The sequence below is a fragment of the Symphalangus syndactylus genome, chromosome 9, assembly GCF_028878055.3.
Source record: "Symphalangus syndactylus isolate Jambi chromosome 9, NHGRI_mSymSyn1-v2.1_pri, whole genome shotgun sequence".
Classification (NCBI taxonomy): domain Eukaryota; kingdom Metazoa; phylum Chordata; class Mammalia; order Primates; family Hylobatidae; genus Symphalangus; species Symphalangus syndactylus.
Genome location: NC_072431.2, coordinates 88,854,927 through 88,877,202, shown reverse-complemented (window position 1 = coordinate 88,877,202; position 22,276 = coordinate 88,854,927).

The window sequence follows — 22,276 nt, the reverse complement described above, 5'->3', positions numbered from 1 at the left end:
TGAGCTGGAATTAATGGGAATTAGGCACAGTTTGAAGATCTCTAACACCTCCAATTGCCTGGAGGCAAGGAAAAGTGCTCCAGTTCATGGATTTTAATGCAGTTCTTCCCTAAACGCAGTGAATTCCACAAATAGAAATTAATTGCTTACTTTGTAGAATGAACAGGTTTAAGTATCAAAGGTCTATAGGCATGAACAGAGGAAATTCTTGTCTTTCTGGAGTTCACATCTTAGTTGGGAGACAGAGACTAAATGTCACAACAAGCCAGTCATACAGGATGGTGGTAAGTGTCGCTGGAAAAAAAGGGCAGAGGAAGGGGGTGCATAGGGCTAGCCAGGGGCATTGGTCACAATTTCAAATAGGATAGTCAGGGGAGGCCTCACACACAAAGAGATATTGGAGCAAGATTTAAAGATGTGAGAGAAAGAACCAGATCTTGGAAAAGATAATCCCAGCCAAGAGAACAACCTGGGCTAGGGCTGAGGAAGGCTCACACCCGATGCATTTGAGGACCAGAGTGGAGTCATTCATGACTGGGACTGAGCACATGAAGGGGACAGTGGAGAGCTTCCAGGTCAGAAGTGCCTGGGAGTTAAAGGGGGAAGCCATTGGTGAGTTCTGAGCAAATGAGCAAACCTGGACTGACTTAGGTTTGAAAAGGTCCCCCACTCTGTCCTCTGTGGTGAGAATAGACATAAACAAAAATTTAAACCAACAGTAGCTAGATGCCTCACTAGATCAATGGCTCTCAAACTTTTGGATTGTGATTCATGGGAAGGAACACATTCTACATGATGACTAGGATATATGCACACACATATATCAGAATTCTATAACGTAACTACTGCAGAATTCTATAATGACACCGGTTGCTTGGTTACTCCTGCTACATAGGATGAACTCTGATGTTTTCTATCCTAGTTTGGGTTACTCTACTTCACTTTCAAAATGTCTGTTTGTCACCCAATAAATTGACTTTATGAGTATATCAGTTTTAATCTGCAGTTTTGAAAACACTTGAAAAGGGATCTTTGGCCATAGTGTTGCATCGTGTATATACGGTGGTCCATAGCTGTCTTGGTACTGAATACCCTAGATAAGGCAGAGATCCATTAGTTTGCAACACAATGGAGATAATATTAAGTCCAATACATTCTTGTGGTAGAAGCAACTGACGACAATATTTAGCTTCAGGTAAACCAGAGATATAGTTCCTTAAACTATGGATTAAGCTGTCATATTAGATAAACTAAGGTCAAATATTAAGTGGGAAGGAAATAAAATATAGTTGTAGTGCACATTAGAAATCGGTGTGTATAAAATGTGTTAAAAGTTTAATTAAAGAATGAAATATTAAAGCAGGGTGCAGTGGTGTGCACCTGTAATCCCAGCTACACAGGAATATCATTTGAGCCCCAGGAGCTTAAAACCAGCCTAGGCAACTTAGCAGACCCCATCTCGATAAAAAAGAAAGAAAAAAGTTCGCTTTTTCTGTGACCAGTATATACCATGACTAGGGAAATATTCACACCTAACCGATTTACTGAATGCTGGTTTTTGTTTTCTAAAACTTTTTCTTTCACATAGAAGGAAAATTTTCAATTACAGATAGTATTTTTTGCAGCCGTAGAGTATGCCCATTAAACTGGACACTACACCCAGCATAGTGCTATTGGAGACATCCAGGCTATAGGAAAACACTCTGGTAACATGGCCGGACCTGGAATCAGTCACTTTGTAATGTATTCTCGGAGTATGTTATTTATGTAAGGTTGAGTGACCCTTTTTCAGGCTCTTAGCCACCCTTTGAACCTTTGCCCATGTATATTATCAACCTTCAGTTGATATGCTGAAATATTTGGATGCCGAGTTTATAGCAGGGACTAAAGCAGGGGGTGTCAAAACACGACAAGAAAGGCTTTTTCTTGTTTGATTTCTGGCAGGGATCAGAGTGAAAGTGATGGAAGGCTTGGGAAAAAGCCCAATCCTGTCAGTTATTCTAGCCAACTTGGCAGACTCCATAGGTTTAGAGAGTTCAGATGAGCTTTGTGTCCATAAACCTTTGAATACTTATAGAGGAACTAATCTTCCTGTCTGAGATTTTCTGAGGTTCAACACATCTCATTGCTCTGGAGCCAAACTTCTAGCTACAATCAGATCCTTCTCTTTCCCAAAAACAGCAACACGAAAAGGCATTGAGCTCTACCTAAACTCACAGAAAATGGCAAAAACGTTGATAGAATATGTGCTGTACCTCACCTGGATAAAGATTCTTATTACTGTCTCAGCTTTGTAGTGTACACCCCCCAAAACCATCTGGAGTGTTTTGTTTGTCTGTTTTGTGTTTTTAAAGCTATGAGAGCTAACACAAACTTTTTAAATGCGAACATTTCCACTTTGCCCCAGGAAGTTATAGGCGAATTTTTCGTATTCTTTGTAAGGGAGAAGAGTATTTACTGATTTGTGTTTCATAAGTGAAGAGTGTGTGTGTAATTGTGTATAAAATAATTTATGATTTACATATATTCCAAAGCTACTTAGTAGTTAAAAATTTCATGATTCAATTTTTTATGTCTGTCATATAATTTGTTCTAGATAAGCCCTTAATAAAAATCAAGATTTTCCGGAGAAACCACACTATCTGGCAGACTGTCATACTGAGCAAAGAAGGAAAGGCTCTAATAAGGAATCTGAGCTTTTTACTAGATTCACTGTTTTTATGTTATACAGATCTCGGATATTCTTCCTGGGGCTTTGTAGAGGTCTGTGCAAGTCTCCACGTAGATCTAAATTATCTCCAATACACACATTTCCTTGAGAACATTCTTATTGAAACCACATTTTCAACCTTAAGTCCCTGGTGTTACTGTGCCTACGATGCTGGCTCAGAACCAGAAATATGTCTCACATATTACTGCCACATTTCCTGAGTGAATTCAGGGTTCCAGTTGCAGGCTGAATTTTCTCTGAACTGTAGATACATTCAAGAAAGGCCATGTCTTATAAAATAACCAGAGAATGCTGGCAGGCACACTTCCAGGAGGCATGTTTTTTATGCCCAGTGCTACCATAGAGTCCTCTGGGTGTGTGTATCTTCCAGCTTGGTCGGCAGGCCAGTTGGCATTCATTCTATAACACATCCCAAATGTACAAGTAGGTCACCAGAAATGGCCCCTCGTGGATAAAAGAACAGAGCATTCGCTGAGGGGAGAAGTTGGGAGGGAAGACAATTTATAGGTGTTTCTTCATTACCTATATCCAGAATCCCTCACCCAGTGTCTAACATTGATTTTCCCATTGCAAATATTGATAGTGTGAACACCCAGAAAGAGTGTAATATGCTTCAAACACCTAACAGAAATCAAACCAAAGAATAGGAAATACACTCTCATGTCATACTTTTGCAAAGCTAGTTTTTACCACTGTATCATAGATTCCACAAAAAGAGAGCTCCATTATGCTTCAACCACTCAGTATTTGTGTTTGTCTCTTTCCGTTTCAGCTTTGTCTTAGATAGCTTTCTAATGTGTTTGTTGGTTTTGACAATACTTGAGACTGTATCAATAGGAACTAACACATTTTAATTTCAGTTTAAAATGAAACTCACCATAGGAAACAAAATTGCAAAACTAGTTTTTCATATTGGAATAAAAACCTCTGTAATTTTTAATGGATGCCAGTGTATTCCACTTGTGGGTAATTATTAGAAGACATTTAAGGGCTTTGCTTTCCAACCCCAGATTTCCAAGAGCCACTTACACAGAATCTCATGAACATTCTTATGACAGCCTCTGTACAAAGAAAAGAAATGAACTAACGCCTTACCTTGTAGGAGATTGTATTTCAAATTTTTTACTCAAATTGATGAAGATAAACTCAGAACTCTTGCTAGAAAAAGATAATAAACATTCTCCCCATTTATAATTTAGGACACCTAAATATTTCCACTGTTCTTCGATCTTACTGAACTGAACAATCCCAAGGGTACCTACATATCTACATTTTGTTGTGGGGAGGGGTAAATATGGACTGTTTTTAGACTAAAAAGCCTTCCAGACCCAAAGGAATTAAACTCTAATGGTGCCATTCCTGAAACTGGGGCAGGCAGTTGGGCGGAGATGGGGGTAGAGAAAAAGCCACAGTCTTCTCTGCCAGAGAACAGGCACATCTGTCCACTGGAAAGGTCAGCCGTGTCTGTTCTCTGGCAGAGAGGACTGTGGCTTTTTTCTCTACCCTCATCCCCATTCCATGGAACCAAAGCCAGCTCCTAGGAGCATACCAGGCACTTAATGAACAACTTCATTATTCTTTCAGGAGAGCACTAGCCACAAATCTAAGGAGTTTGGAGAAGAATTTTTCTTGGATCTATTTTAGTATTTTTTCTTCCAGGCTTAAATGTGGATAGACAAGATGGTTCCTCATTCAGTCAGAAGAATGCATGTCAGGCCACAGTAGAGCATCAGTGTTAAACATTCTTTCCTACTGGAGAACATAGGTTGGGAAGAGACAGCCATGAATGCAGAGACAGTCCTGCCCAAGGGAGGCTTGGCCAAACACTCTGCCTTTCCTGCTAAAATCCTAGGGGTCACTAACTTCCCTACTCCTGGTACTTACTCAGCAGATCACCAAACCATGTTGTATGATGAAGAAAAAGAAGCACTATGGTAGTATAAATTCCATGAGTATGTCCATGTATAATGAAGGCAAGGCTACCCAGAAGGAAAATTATACAGGGGTTGTCTACAAGTGTAAAGGGTGTGTTTTCTCCATCTGCAGAGGCTGCAGCAATAATGAGAGACAGCACCTTAATAAGCCAGGGCTCAGTTCCCAATAAGACTTTGAAAGTGATCTGGCTCAACGCACATCAGCATTCAATTGTGCTGAGCATTAAGAGCTTAGGTGCACACAGCAGAGTATACTAATGAAACATTCCTAGGCTTGTTGCCCTCGAGAAACACGCTTTCTGTAGAGTCATAGTGGGCACAAATCTCTTCTATGATTTACTATTTTTAATTTGTTTTGCTGTTGTAAATAGTGACTGGGAGCAAAAGAGGTAGATGAAGGGGAACACTGAACATGCATATAGCGATTATGACTTGAACTTATTCGGGGTTAGAGTTCTCACTATTACTTACTTTATTTTATTTTATAAGAATTTTGATTTTGAAAAGATTGGGTATTACTTACAAAATAATAATACCCACTGGGTTTTCTGCATCAGATTCTATACCAACTATTAGGAAGAGAGAGAGAGAGAATGACCAAGGACATAAGCAGGAAAACAATGAATTTGAACTCTAGTAAGAGGGAGAGGAGAAACTACCTTACGGAAGGGGATTACCAAGTCTTCACAGTCAAGACCACAGAAATCTGGTTTTCCAGAGGAAAAATGAGACTGAAGAGGTGATAATGGACTATGGGCCAAGCTCTGATGACATGATTGTGGTATACAACAAAATATGAAACTCCTTCTCCCAAGGGTAAGACTGAGCTAACCTTAAAATTCAAGTTATTATGATTATGTAATTTTGGGAAAAATGACACACCAAACTTTTAAAACAAAAGTGTCAGAAAAAAAGAGACAAAAAGAAAAAGGAGGACAACATGACAGGAGAATAAAAGAGAAAAATACGAGATAAAATCATTTCCTAAGCCTAAGGCAGCATTTCCCTTGATCTTCCTGGTAGATGAGTGATTTTTCAAACCCAAACAATGTTTCATGGGGAGTTACAATTCTGCCTCTGGGGACCCCAGGGGAAGGGGAGTTGAGGTGAGGGAGAAGTGAAATAAGTTTCCAGGTCCAGGCTCCACTGCTTCTCAAATAATAATTTCTACTGTAGATGTAACTGGTTCCCAGAAAATTATTTGGAGTCTGGGGCATAAGACAGTTTGAAAACCACCTTCTAAATTATCATACCTTATGGTGCTATTTAGCATGATTTTTCAGATGATATTCACGATGGGGCCTCCTTGGCATTCCTTCAAGTCAAGTGAAAAAAATCAGAAGGCTTAATGTCTCAATCAACCTGTCTCTTTCATCCCCCATAATACCCCATTGCAAGAGTACATTAACCTAGGCAACCGGCATAGTGTCAATTTCTTTGCTTCTCTTGGAGGGCCATAACTGTTGGTGGAAATTATTTCAGTTATGTCAGCTCTGCAGAGGAAAGTACAAAAACAAGGGAATCTAAGTCCTTGGAGTTCTACATTTGTCTCAGTCTTCAACTTGCTTCCTCAAGAGATAATATGTGGATTCTTTTCATATGCCAGGTTCCTAAAGAAACCTCACCACCACCACTAATTTCCCATCTTTGCAGTTCCTTTGCCCAACCCCACAGAACAGCTACTTCTTGTCTAAATTACAAATACAAGGAAATCTCATAGGTGTCTTTCTTTTATGCTTTCATGGTAAATTTCAGGCATTGCCTCAGGGATTCAGTTACTAAACCTAGTTTAAATGGAAACATTTTTCATTGTAACTCAAACGTAAACCCTTAAGACTTAGAGAACTTACAATATTGGCCATAATTAATTCATGTGATGGAGAGGGGAATACTCCAAATTTCCTTGTTTTTTTGAACTAGATAGTTTACTATCCCTTGTAGAACATTCCTAATCCACTATATTTAAGTGTGGTTGAGATGTCTCAAAATCCTATGCGTTCTGACATTTCTAATTCTTAATAGATTTATAACTCATTTCTGTGCTATAATTAGAGTTTTATACTTCTAAATCAAAACCATTCATCAATTTTCATGTCTTCGCACCAGAACATCTATATATAATAGAATTGCTAAGAAACCCCTAGATCTTTGCTAATCACATTAGTAAATTCTTCCTTGGTACCCTATCTTATTATGGCAACAACATGTGTTTCAAATTTCAGCCACTCACAAGTCATTTCTTACAGAAGAAGGAGTGCATTGCACATGTCTAAATGATGAGCATATGTTAGCACACAGATATACACATGAACATACTCTGAGTCAAAGTGTGCTATTGGGACTATAACCCATCTGGCCAATGAAAGTTATAGATGAGCATTTGAAGACTGACTCTTCTAATTCACATAATTAATAAAGCTTGTTTAAAATGGAAGGCTTATATTGCTATATTTATTTACAGTGTTGCCATCTTAACTAATAGACTCATTTACTATTCCTGAATTCAAGTTGTGGCTTTCTATCTCTTGGAAGTTTTCAGTCCAAATCAATTACAGCTTGCGGTCACTATGTCCTTGTCTGCTGTAGTAATAATGTGCCCAGCTGAAATCTTTCTTTGAAGTATTAGAGACATCATACCAGAAAATACTTACCTTCAGTGAAGTTTCATAATTCCTTTGGATACCTGCTAAATCTGACAACCTGCTGTACATTGTTGAAATTTCAAGTGTTTTCTACTCTGAAAAAAATGGAAATACAGAAAGACGACTATATAAATCTAATCAAGACCGGGTATGATTCTGAAGTGAATAATTCCTATTTAACATACTATATGTCCCTGGTTTATAATTTTGCAAAAAAGAAGGGACATTTGTGTTTAGCCAACGATGGTTTAAATGTAGGTACTTAATGAAGCACAGACTTATAGCAATAGCTGCTCATCCTGGGACCCAGTGATGCCTGTTACTCCCTGAAATTCACATTGGCAACATAGCTTTTGATAACCAATAGCCGCTGTAGTAACAAAGACCTGGGAGCAGAGATCATTCACCCAGTAAGTGCTGTGAATTGAATTGTGGCTTCTAAAAAGATATGTCCATGCCCTAAACCCTATAACCTATAAATGTGATCTTATTTGGAAAAAAGAATCTAAACAAATCTAAGTAAGTTAAAAATCTTGAGATAGGTTCATCTTGGATTATGTAATTGAACCTAATCTAATGACAAATATCAGGAAAAGACAGAGGGAGATTGAAGGCAGACAGAAGAGAGAGGGTGTGGACTACAGTAGAAGTCCCTGTGAAGACTGAGGCAGACTGGAGTGATGGGCCACAAATCAGGGAATGTCTGGAGCCACTGGAGCTGCAGGGGATAAGAAAACATTCTCCCCTAGAGACTTTGGAGTCAGCATAACCCTGTGGACACCTTGTTTTTGGACTTCTGGCCTCTAGAACTGTGAGAAAATTTTGTTTTGTTTTGTTTTAAGCTACCAAATTCATGATAAATTGTTATGGCAGCTGCAGGAAATTAATGCACCATGATGTGCAAGCCCTTCTGAAACAGCAGATAAAAATATAGAATCTTTGAGTGTCAATAAGTGTTACCTTTCAGTTTAGAGAGGAAAAGCAAGCCTGAGCTATAAGTGGAAGCCTGGAAAATGGAAAATGTTTTATGAATGGTATAGAATTGACAGTGGAGTAGGCTGTTCCATTTCAAGCTAGGAGGAATGACATATAGACAACCAAAGAAGAAAGCAAAAGGCAAATTAACTGACCTGGAAGAAAGTTTAACATCATAAGTCAGACATACTGAATCATTAGGACAAAATATTTTAATAGATTGATTGATCTATAACTAAAAACACTACATAGAGAAAAATCTTATAAAACCTTCATATACAAGATTGAATAATTAGCACATTTCCAAGAACGTGTGAAAAGGAGTGAGGCGGTTCCCAACGAGTCTTGATTTTGTCTTCTGATAGGGTTTCCTGAAATGAATACACAGGCTCCTCATGGGTTGATCCAATGTGTGTGTCTGCTCACAGATTGTATTCTGGGCGATCTACAGATATAGGCACAAAACTCCAAAACTCCCCGTGTATTTTATTGTTTGTATTGTTCCAGTTCATTTTTTTGTTGAAATAATATTTTTTAGTTCAAACAGTTCTATTTTTGGTTCTGCACCATGATTTCTCATTAATTGTGAACTAAGGCAAGTGTCTTTTTTGTTGTTGTTGAGAAGATGTTTTGCTCTTATTGCCCAGGCTGGAGTGGAGTGGCGCAATCTCAGCTCACTGCAACCTACGCCTCCCAGGATCAAGCGATTCTCCTGCCTCAGCCTCCCAAGTAGCTGGGATTACACACATCCGCCACCATGCCTGGCTAATTTTTTGTATTTCTAGTAGAGATAGGGTTTCACCATGTTGGCCAGGATGGTCTCAAACTCCTGGCATCAGGTGATCCACCTGCCTCGGCCTCCCAAACTGCTGGGATTACAGGCATGAGCCACTGCGCCTGGCCACAAGTGTCTTCTTGATGGTATCAGTCTATGAGGATTCACTGCCCATGGTACAAGAGTGTCAGCGTCCATGCTGATTGACTGTGGGAAATCCAGGATTGAGCTGGGGCTTCCCTCCCCAAGAATGAGCTGCGGTTTCACTGTGTTGTCATTTTTGTCTGAGGAGACATCTTGCCTTGAATAGATTCTGTGGTCTTATCAGAAGTTCCTGGCAGGTCACCCCTTGCCATCTTAGGCATGGAGTCTTTCGAGATGTTATTTATTTATTTTTTTCTACATTGCTTTGCCTCAAATTTGAACACAGGCCCTTGTCCCAATTCCCCAGAGTGATAGTGAAGACTGGTTTCCACCTTTAAGAGATTTTACTTGAATTGGGGAAAAATTGAAAGAGAGAAACAACTTTGACTATGACTAATTGTGCTCCCAGTCTCCCAAGCCAACAAGGGTGACACCACAGCTTCACTCCCAGATTTCTATCATTTTGATAGGCTCCTCCTCCAAATAAAAATTTCTCCTGGCAGGCCCGGTGGCTCACATCTGTAATCCCAGCACTTTGGGAAGCCGAGGCAAGTGGATCACCTGAGGTCAGGGATTCAAGACCAGCATGGCCAACATGGTGAAACCCTGTCTCTATTAAAAATACAAAAATTAGCTGGGCGTGGTGGTGGGCACCTGTAATTCCAGCTACTCAGGAGGCTGAGGCAGAAGAATAGCTTGAACCAAGAGGCAGAGGTTGCAGTGAGCCAGGGTCACACCACTGACTCCAGCCTGGGCGACAGAGTGAGATTCCATCTCCAAAACAACAAAAAAGAATTTCTTCTCAGCCTCAAAAACCAGGCTTCAAAATAGAAAGAGGACTACCAAAATCAATCATCATACTCCTCTCTATCCCAGCCTAACCTCCTTTGAACAAAAGAAAAAACATGTTGAAAACAAAATGTTTAGCTAAAGTTCATCTCATCCTGTGGTAACTCCTCCTTCTTTCCAGATAACCAAGCCAATACTTTGAGAGTCATCTCTGATTTCTCCCTTTCTCTCACATTGGATGTGGGCTCTGTCAAATCTTGTTACTTCTAATTTCAATATATATCCAGAAACTGAACTCTTCTCAGACTCTCCCGTTACCATTTATTCCAAGCACCCATCACATTTTGTCTGACTTAATGAAGCAGCCTCCTAATTTGACGCCTTGTCTAGACCTTGCTTTCCCTACCCCTAATGCTATGCTCTCCACCCAAGAGTTAAAAAGACACTTTTACTATTTAGGTCTACTTATTTTACAACGCTACCGGGGACCCTCCACTCCTTCCCTATTACCAGCCCTGGCTCAAGCCCCACATTTTTAAGCCTCACTCAGCCCCTCCTCTCACTGACAGTTGTCTTCAAGAGCCAAGAGATGGTGATCATACAGAGCCCCTCTCTTTTCTCTCTCCCACTGCTGCTGCAATATGAGTAGCTTGGACAGGAATTCTCTGACCAAATGACCCCAGATCACTTCTGCAAGAGCCTCTTCTCTGTCTATCCTCTCTAGGATAACCTGAGTAAGATCTGTCTATACCTCTAAGCTTAAAAGATGGCAAAGGGGCAAGGTCAAGGATGTGGCTGTGGATCTCTATTTTCCCTCTTGCCCTGGCCCCAGAGCTCTAAGAGACTGATCTGTGCTTCCCACGTCCCCAGAGAAAAGTCATAGCTTTTAAAGTCCTCCAAGGCTATATCGTATTTGTCCCGCCCCCGTATCTCTCCAATCTCATCTGCACCAAACTTCTGAGCCTCCTTGCTGTTCCGGGGATACATAGACAGGTTTACATCTCTGGGCCTTTACACTAGCAATTCCCTCTGCCTGGAATTCTCCCTCCATCTCTTTTCCCTATATTGTTTTCTTCCTAGCACATTATCATCTTATAACATGCCATACTATGTACTAATGTAATATTGTACATAAATATATACACAGCATAATGCTAATGTGTATCTCGTACAAATATAAAATAAAAACAAGTCAAAGATTTTATTTTATTAACTAATGAGTGAACAGTAAGATGTTAAAGCTGGTTCATTGAGATTTATATTCTTTACTTGAGAAAATTAATATTCATTGCTATGCCCAGGAAGCATTTGCTTTGCTATGGATAGGAAATTATGCATTTGTATCAGTTTCTACACTTAAATTCTGTCCCTGCAGAGTTGTAAAATAGCCTAGTCAATCAAAAACAGTTCAAAGTGAACACCTTATAGATTCCAATAAACTCTGGAGTAGACAAGGCATTCCACTGAGAGGACAACCAGTGATTCCTTTTACCCAGGCTCGTCTTGGACACAATAAGTTTTGCCAGCAACCATATACTCATATTCTATATTAATATACTAACTAGTATTAAAATATGGCTAACTTCCTATATTAGAATGTAAGTTCCTTAAAGGCAAACATTTCTACACTTCCTTTCGTTGCTATATCTCTCATGTCTCGAACACTGGCTAGGACATCATAAGCATTTAGTAAATTCTTGTTGAATAAATGAATTAAAAACTTCACCAGTACATGCAATAGCTGCATAGAAATAAAGGCATCTAAACCTACACAGAGAAAAACGTGATTATCTCAAAATATAGCATAGTCTTTGAGACTTCATATGAAATTTGCCATCACATTATGTTTTAAGTAGAATGCTTAACTGCATATCTTCACCTTTCTTCAAGGCTCCAGTCAATCACCAAAACAATAAGTGGATTCTTACATTATATTTACATAATAAGCATACCTATAGTGTTTTGTTTTTTTGAAAGCCCCCAAGGTAAATTCAAGTTTCTACCTATTGGTACCAGGGAAAAAAACAAACAACCAAAAAAAAACCTGCCGGCTTGTTTTCCTCCCCACATTTTCAAAAATCTTGGAATCTAGAAGGCCTGAGGGCCTAATTACAAATGAGCTTTTTATATACTTCATTGGACATTAAAGGACACAGGAAGTTTTCCGTAAAGAAACTTATTATTTTCAATTTTTAGCTGAGCCCAGCTTACAAAATCTTAGTAAGAGAACATGAAAGAAGAACAAGTCTAATTTTGGTACATTTTATGTTTGACCAGAAGGGCTCCGCAGTTCAATTGCTTGATTTCCAGGTAAGAATTTCAGTGGATCTCTTTTTCCTGTTCTTGGGTTTTCTCAAGGGTAGACCAGCTGTCTTTACCAATCTCATTAGTAAGTATTTTTAAAAAGAAAGCAAAAAGCAAATAAACAAAATCCCCCCTCCAAAAGTTCATCAATGCTCTTGCAACCTCAAAAACAAATTTAAGCACATTCTTATAGGAAATGGTTACATGAAACTCTTTATTTAGCTAAATTGCTTGTGCATTCATTGAATGCAAGAATTAAAGATCTAGCTAGTTAAAATCCTACTCTATAAGGAAGTTGAAACTTTCTAAGCTTCTATCCAAACTGGAATTTGGCCTATTGAGCCCCCAAAAAGATACTCTGAAGACAATATGTAGGAGGAAGGAAAACAAACGCATACGTTTATTGAGTGTTTATCATGTTCCTGATGGTGTGCTAGCAATTTTCAAACACTTTTTATTTAATTTTCACAATAATCCTAGGACGTAGTTATCATCCTCCTCAACTTCATCACCATCCTTGTACAGCTGGTCCTCAAATAACCTCTCTTCTTTCAACGTGGTCTTGTTATAAGGTCATTACACATTTTTTTGTTCTGACACTGACTGTGTGGGGTTCCCACATTCTCCCCATGTCTGTGGTAGGTTTTCTCCAGGCCCTCCAGTTTTTTCCCATATCCCAAAGATGTGCATGTTGGGCTAAGTGGTATGTCTAAAGTGTCCTGGTGTGAGTGTACCCTGAGATTGGAGGGTGTCTTGTCCTGGACTGGTTCCACCTTATGCTCTGAGCTGCTGGGGTATACTCCAGCCACCCAAGACCTTGAACTAAAATAACTCAGTAAATACAATAATTATCTTGTTTTAATTAATCTTCCTAAATGTATGTATTGCTCACATTTATTTCAATGTGTAATGTTTTGGTCTTTATCTAGAAGTTTGGTAATGTTTGTGTGACCAGAAATATGCCGTAAGAAACTAAGTTTTTTTTATATCAATTTGCCTATGGGAAAATTGGCTTTCTCATAGTTGATTCTCTTAAAGTCACCATTTCCAAGAAATTGTCAATGATGTTAAGTGAGGACTTTCTGTATATGAGGAAATTGAAGCTCATGACATCAAATAACCTGGTCAAAGTCACACAGCTGGGGAGGAACCCAGGCAGGGTTCAGAACTAAGGGTCTGAGGCTCCTATCCTTTTGCTCATTACAACTGGGAAGTTGCAACCCATATCATTTTGTTCTCTTCTGTTTTATTCTGTGCTCTGTAAATTGGCAGTGAGGCTTAAAGTACTGCAGGAAGGAGAAATACAAATGGAAGAGATTTCAATCATAATCATCTTTAAAATACACATTTTCAAGATGTTACAATTACCCATTGTCAATGTATGAAAATGGTATCCAGTGAACTTCAGTTCAGGGCTACAAATACTGATTGATGGGTGCCACAATCAGTCTGACCTGGAAACTCTGACCTGGAAACCAAGTAATTGAACTGAGGAGCCCTTCTGGTCAAACATAAAATGTATCAAAACTAGACTTATTCTTCTTTCATGTTCTCTTACAAAGATTTTTTAAGCTGGGCTCAACTGAAAATTAAAAATAATAAGTTTATTTACAGAAAACTTCTTGCATCCCTAAAACTTTTGATGGATGCCACCATCAAAGGTTTCTTGCCTGGAAATTTCTTAATTCCTCTTATTCAATTGAAAAGGGCTTTGCCAGTAGAATTTGTAATTCTATTGAATTACATAAAGGAGTACATGAAGAAGTTTTTGACAGGCTTCTAAACAAAATAGCAATGTGGCTGTGGACAATTCTTGTGTGTATATCTCATTTTTTGCTGGTGAGCATAATTCTTTTACCTGGCTTCACTGGGTGGTTGAAAGAATACAATGAGGTAGAAGATAAGAAAATGTTTTCCAAAATCTAATTTTAAAAATTGTTGAATGATACCATCGTAAGTCATGGTACAACACAAAAATCCATGTTTTCAACTTGTCCTTCTCTGTCTTCAGTGAGATGTGTGCCACTGTCACCTATGGCTGAAGCCATTCCTTTGTGCAATGAGAGCAGCAGGGAGAAGAGGGCATAGACCTTCCACAGTGAATCCTCACAAAAACACTGAGAACTCAATATTGTTCCCATTTTATAAGTAAGAGAACTAAAGGCCAGAAATTCCAAATCACTGGTTCAAGTTCATTTAAGTGAAACTCAATCTTTTACCACTAAACTCTAAGCTGTATGTTCATTTTCCCATGACATATTCTGTGATTCTGGAGCTTATACTCCAGAATCCCCACATCTATCCATAAAAGTCCTTGCTGAAATGATATAACTGCCTGTTGGGTTCTTCTCTGCCACTTCCCAGATACAGCTGATTTATTAAGACAAGAAAATTGCAATAGAGAAAGAGTTTAATACATGTAGAGATGGTTAAACAGGAGACTGCAGTTGTATTATTATTCAGATCAGCCTCTCTAGAAATGTGAAGACTAGAGGTTTTTAAAGATAGCTTGGTGGGCAGGGGCTAGAGAATGGGTCCTGCTGATTGGTGGGGGTGTGAAAAATGGTACTTGTATGCTGAGTCTGTTCCTGGGTGGGGGGCACAGGACTGGCTGTCATGAGTTATGTGTCTGAGTGGAGCCATCCAGTCATCAGAAATCCACAGTCTGAAAAGACATCTCAAAAGGCCAATCTTAGGCTCTATTAGATTAGGGCAAAAGTAATCATGGTTTTTAGCCATTATGGCAAAAATCACAATTATTTTTGCACCAACCTAATACAATAGTGATGCTGTTTATAGGAGTACTTGGAGAAGTTAAAAAATCTCATGACCTCCATAACGATGGCTGGTAATCCACCAACATCTTAGCAGAATTCAGGCCCCTCTCATCCTCCTAAACTTTTGGTCTTTTATTAGTTTTATGAAGGTGGTTTAGTTTGGGGAAGAACAATTGTCATTTAAACTATAAACTAAATTCCTCCCAAAGTTAGTTTGTCCCACACTCAGAAATGACAATTTGGAGGTTAAAGGCAAGGGCAGTTTGGAGGTTAAAGGCAAGATAGAGTTAGTTATGGCAGATCTCTTTCAGGGTCAAAATTTTCTCACTGTCATAATTTTTACAAAGGTGGTCTCAGTGACAGGGTTTGGACAGCGCCCCAGACTGGGAGACCCCCCAGCCTGCAGCCATGCCTCAGAGGTAGAGATGCTGAGGGTGCCTGGGAAGGCAGTCTCTTTCATTTGGAAGGTATAGCACATGAAACCTCTGTCAGGCACTAGCTGCTTCACTTAAGTGACTTTGTCTCATTTTCTAGTTGTTTCCCATGGTCTCAAAGTAAAGATAATGCAACCATTAGTTTATAATCAGCAAGGACTTCAGAAAGGCCAAAATTTGGAATAAACCCTACACTTCACCTAAATCTTTCTATGAACTTAACAGCCTATGTTCATTCCTGAAGCTTATTAGTTTGTGATCGTGGTAGGTAAATTTAAAGAAAGATCTGTGGAGAAGAAAGGCTGTACATTAGACACATAGCTGGAAATTGCTTAGCTTACACTTTGAAGAAAGTTTAAAAATTTGGTTTGGATGAGAAAACTGTGCCTCCTGAGAGTCAAGTGTCTCTTTCATTTAACCAAATGAATCACACCACTTGACAAAGCAAAGATATCCCAAGTCATATTGGATATGATGAAGTGTTATAAGACAAAACAAAAGAGACCATGAGTTTAGAGAAAACCTTTTCCTTTCATAAAAAATAAAAAAGAAACAAAGGGAGATGAATCGAAAACAGTTGTGGCCATTTGAAAATCTGGTTTTGTCTATAATGCCCATGTGCACAGATCCGTGTTTTAAAATAAATCTGAACATTTACCCGAGCCTCCATTTAGGTCCGCTACTATTTGTTCTGCCTGTTTTTATCATGATTTAAGCTTTGTGTTTTATTGTGCAGAAGGACTATGTGGCAGGCTAATGGTCTAAATACCTATGTCTCATTTTATAAATATTTATTGCCAACTGGTACATTCTCTTTGAAGTCACAGGCATGGCCCACTGGGAGCCCACACCTCCCTCCTCTGGCCTATGGAGGATGACTTCCCCAGCACTCTTGTTTACATCAGGATAGCTTCAACGTGGAGTGATTTTTTAAAAAATCTACATCTTCTCACATCGCTCATCTTTGCTCTGTTATATTTTTTCCCTCCTTCACCTTACATCTCATGCAGTGAAGGCCAGAAGTACTAAACCAAACAACCTAATCTGTGTTGCCCTTGAATTAAAGCATTGGTTCAGGATGAGCTAGCTGATCATTCATAACCTGGCTGGGGTTGCTGCAAAGGGCCGACAGGGTCTGGGGGAGAGAAACGAACAAAACTCAGAAGAGAAACTCAACATAAAAGATGTGATCATGGAGAATCTCCAGCAGCAAACTAAAACCCCTGGACATAATTTTACTGGTAATCAAGAGCCACTGGAAGTTTTGAAGCAGGAGAACCTCACTGAGAAACATTGCTTCAAGGAAATGAATCAGACAGTGTACATGAAAGACTGCTGCAGACGGGAGGAGGAAGGATCAATTAGGAGGCAACTGCGATAACACAGATGAGAGGGGATGCAGACCCGGACATGAGTACAGCTCTGTTAGTATTTAAGATCCAGATGATGAGAGTGGAAATAGATAGGAAGGTGCTGATGGGAGAGATGTCAATCATAGAGTTGACGACACTTGGAACTTTTGGGTATAGGCAAAGGTGAGTAACCATACAGGACAGAAAAAATGTGGAAAAACAGTGAACAGAAAAATGGGCTGGGTGTTGTGGCTCACACTTGTAATCCCAGCACTTTGGGAGGCCGAGGTGGGTGGATCACCTGAGGTCAGGAATTCAAGGCCAGCCTGGCCAACATGGTGAAACCTCGCCTCTATTAAAAACACAAAAAATTGTCTGGACATGGTGGCGAGTGCCTGTAATCCCAGCTACTCACTGGGGAGGCTGAGGCAGAAGAATCTCTTGAACCTGAAAGGTGAAGGTTGCAGTGAGCCAAGATCACACCATTGTACTCCAGTCCCGGTGACAGAGTGAGACTCTGTCTCAAAAAAAAAAAGAAAGAAAGAAAAATGAGGGTCACATTAAGTTTCAAACACGCAAGAGGAGAATGTTTAGAACAAAAGATGATACAAATTACTGGAGACGGAATATGCTGAAACCCACAGAGGTAATGGGTAAGAAAGGAAAGGTGGGCACAGCTTAGTACTTAGCTGGCTAAGATATGGCAAGTGAGGGAAAGAAAGGCAGACAGGAATAGCTCCTGATTTCCAGCTTGGATGGCCATGTGGTAATAATAACCAGAATAGAGTAAAAGGAGGAGGAGTGCTAAGGTGCTAAGGAACAAGGAGTGAGCCCATACATTTATGTTTAATTTGAGCTTTTCACGATCTGTCCAGGTGAAAACATTCAATAGGCAAGCTCACTTGCCAGAGCTCTTTGGAACAGATCTATTTGAGCAATATGGATTTGAGAATGGTAACAAGAAATTTAAAATATTGTTCGGAGGAGCAGAATTCTACTTTTGGGTAGATGGAGTAGACTTACTTTTTCCTCTTCCTCCCACTAAGTAGAACTAAAAACCCTGGATGTTATGTATAAAATAAACACAAGAAGACTTTGAAGGATGGAAAAAAAGGATGCAGAACTATTGGAACCTTACGACGAGAGGAACAGCATAATGGTGGGTTCTCTGGGTTTGTTTTTTTTTTTCCTAGATCTCAGACCTGAAACTGAAGAAGTTGGCAATCTGGAAACAACAACATACACAGACAAAAAAGCCCAACAAAGCCTGTTTTTTCTAATCAAAGGACCAGGAAAGGGGTGGCCTAGCAAGCCAGAAACCTTTAGGAAATTACTGTTCTACTCCATCCACCAAAGCACCACAGAAAAAAAACCGTAGCCCCACCTTGACTCACACTACCTAAGGCCAAATGGACTCCCTACCAGGTGCAGCTGATCTCCATTGTGGGGTGTCCTCTCACTCTCAGGATACCAGAGTGAACCATGGTTAGTGACCAAGTGCAAGGAAAGGAAAATGCTCATCCTCAAATCCTGTACTACCGACATCAGATTCCTCTGCCCAAGTCTTGAGCAGCATTTATCCTATCCAGCTCACCGAATTGTTCAAATGCACAACTAATTTTTTTGCCACATTTTAGAGACTGTGTTCCTTAAAATGATCAGTCTCTTGATTCTCAGCTCACAAGACCCAGCACAAGCCTTTCATTTTGGGCCTTCCATGTCCTGTCCTCTGTTCTCTTCATTTAGCCTTTAATCTCTCACTGCTGGAGTCACTGTCTGTTTTCTAAACTTGCTTCATTTCTGCCTTCCAGTCAAAACGAGTGCTTCTAACTTCCTACCAAAGCCTGTCATCTGTTTTTGGTTCAATTTTAACAACTTCACCAGCCCTTACTTGCCTTACTACAAACCTGGAAGGCTCTGAGACTCTGGTTCAAATTTCCAGGAAGTTTCTGGTTGGTCTTTCTTCTAATGACAGACATGAAGAGCTTTCTCCATATTTCCAGTAAAAAGCTAGGCCATGCCCACACATTTGACTCCTCTCCTCTTGCCCCCACCATGCCACTAAGCTCCTTTCTTGTTCAAAACCCTTCTAGTAGGTTATTTCCTCCATTCCCATCAATCTGAGTTGATATACACAATATTTATTTTCTTCTCTATCTTGCCTTTTCTGGAAGCGTGCAATTCCACAGTACTCACCCCAGATAATGGACTTCTGTTCTAGATTCGTATGTCTGCCACATACAAGCTGAATGACTTTGGCAAGTTTAAGAAATATATTGATAATTAAAATATTTAGAATGATAAGGTCAGCTATGACTGTGGGTCTATATCTTGAACTTTAAACACTTTATATCTGAACTTTACAATAAGTCACAAGGAAGGTATTATTATCTAAAATTTGCAAATAAAAATGAGATTTAAAAGATTTGGGAGGAGGTTTCAGTTCCTCACTTCAGGTGCCTCTCCACAAGGCTTCTCATAAGACAGCATCTGGCTTCCCCCTGAAGGAGCACTTGGGGAGAGAGAAAGAAAGAGGGAGACAGAAGCTGTTACAGGAAAGGGGTCCCGATCCAGACCCCAAGAGAGTGTTCTTGGATCTCCCCCAAGAAAGAATTCAGGGCGAGTCTGCAGTGCAAATTAAAAACAAGTGTATTAAGAATGTAAAGTGGTGAAAGAACAGCTACCCCATAGACAGAGCAGAGTGTTCCTGAAAGTAACAGGAGGAACGCATCTACCCTAGGTACAATGCTTATTTAAATGGGGAGACCTGCTCTGCTACAAGAGTTTGTGATAAAGGATTACTTGTCTTAATTACTATACTTTGCAAGATTCTATTATCTTTAAAGCAAAATTAGGAATGCCTTTGTCATCCAGGTATCCGGATATCTGGACACTCCCAAGTCTGGGTCTGTTTAGTAAACATCATTAATTTGTTCCCTTAACTGTAAACATCTAGAGTCCAGGAAAGCCTAACTTTCTGAGAATGCAGCCCAGCACGTCTCATCCTCATTGCCCTAGCCCTCACCCAAAATGGAGTTGCTCTGGTTCCAATGCCTCTGACAAAGCCACAGGGTCTTTTATAATCTAATCTCAGAACTGACTTGCCATTCTCTGCAGCATCTTATTGGCCATGTATACCAACCTACTATGACATGAGATGTGGGAGGGGAGGACACATGGGTGTGATACAGGAAGCCAAGGTCTGTGGGGACTGTGTTAGAGACTGGCTGCCACAGCAAAATCAGGACTGGTAGATGCTCCTGTTTAATATGTTAATATTTATAAGAGTAAAATTTATACATCATTTAAAAACTCAGAAACAATAAGCACATAGTGAAAACAATAGCCTTTATATGTAGCCCACCGTCCACTATCATAACCCCACTTTCCAAAGACAAATACTTTTTAACGCTTTTAGCTTTTTTTGAGTAGTTATTTTTAAGTGCTAAAGAATGTATATTTATATGATTTTTGATTCATTAACTTTAGAAAGTGTCTAAAGTCTAAATGACTTAGACATTGGATAAGGACTTAGCATTCTGACTCTTAAATCCCAAAAACCATCCGTCACCAACAAACACACATGTAAACACACACACACACTTCCTACTTCACCCTTCCAGTATACCATGAGTCTTCTTGGCTGATGTGAAGTTGGTTAGTTAATAGAAGTTAGTTAAACAGGGTAATTACACAAAATAATATATATACTTAACATTAGGTTTTAACTTAAAATATGTCATTGTATGTTCATTCATTAAGCTTTTGATTCATGGCCAAGGCCTCTTCTTCGAGACTAGATCTATTGATCAGAGGTTGCCATTATCTTTCTTGTATGAATCACATTTATAATGCATATTCTACAATGTCCAGTTTGGGATTCTTTTAATTAGAACACAAACTTAAAGATCCCTGCAAAAACCTGTGTATGTAGAACCTTTCTATATTTAGTGTTTTTTGTTTTATAGCTGTCTCTTCTATGGCCATTTTTTTTTTTTTTTGGTTTTGTTTTAGTGACTTTCTTTTAACTTTTACAGAAACAATGTACTTGTTTGTTAACTTGAGTTTTGTTTTGCTTTTCTTTGATTTCTTAAATTTTTATGCGATACACTCCCAAATAGAACTGGCAGAAACAGGTTTGGAAACAAACATGCCCGACCCTCAATAAGCATACAGTTCAGCCAGTGAGAGCAAAAATGCACAGGTATTGCACAGAGTGACTCACTTATTCAATCTTCTGAGAGCATCAGGCAACGTGTTTTATGTGGAAATCAGAATCGCCCATCAATCACAAAGTAAATTAAGTGGGATCCATTAAGAGGTTTCCCATGATATTTTCTCCCATAGCAAAGTAAAATTGGGAAGGAGATTGCTATCTATCCCAAGAACTTAAGTTGTTAGCATCACAATGACTGAAGAGTCAAAGTATTTAGAAGAGTAGTCATGGAATTCAAAAAGATCCAGAAACTATTTAGTTTAAGAAAAAATAGACCTGCCTCATTAAATAGAAGTGACTGAGATTATACCTGAACAATTTCTGAATCATCCTCCAAAAGCTAAGGAAAAATTATGTTCGGTGTTGTCTATTTAAGGATATAGAACATGGGAAAACTGTACAAAGAGTTCCCTCAAGTATATTAAAATAAAATTCTGGCACTTGTGATGTTTGACTCTTTATCGTTCACCCTATCCAGTCCCACATTATCTAGTAGCAAAGCAATGTAGGGAATTGACCCTATCTCTGGAAGTTGGTTTGATTTGTCTTAGTCAATCATGGATTCCTGTCCTTGTGGTTGGTCTGTGCCAACTTGGTGCAGAAAGTGACTAGGGAAGACTTACCAGTAACTTTTTTGAAATGTTTTCCTTGCTTTTAAAAGAATGCCATGGGAAGTGTTTAAAGAAAAACTTCAGCCAAATTAAATTTAAAGGAGTTTAATTGAGCAATGAACTATTCGTAAATCTGCAGCCTCCGCAGCCAGAGTAGGCTCTGGGACTCCAGTGCAGCCACATGATGGACAAAGATTTATGGACAGAAAAAGGAAAGCGATGTACAGAAAACGGAAGTGAGGTTCAGAAACAACTGGATTGGTTATGGTTTGGCGTTTACCTTATTCGAACACAGTTCGAACAATTGTCCACATTTGATTGGCCAAAACTCGGTGATTGGCACAAGTGTAGGCTACCACCTGTTTACACTTCCACTTATAATACTCCATGATGTACAGAGAAACCTTTAGGCTGAACTTAAAATATGTAAGGAGGCAGCTTTAGGCTAAATTTGATTCAACAGAAGCAATCTATCCTGAACACAAGTGAAGATGAATAATGCCCAGGATTTTCCTAAGGGTCCTTTTGTGATCATATGCCTGATGACAAGTCGAAATACTGATGAATGGAGCTATCAGAAGACGATAAGGTC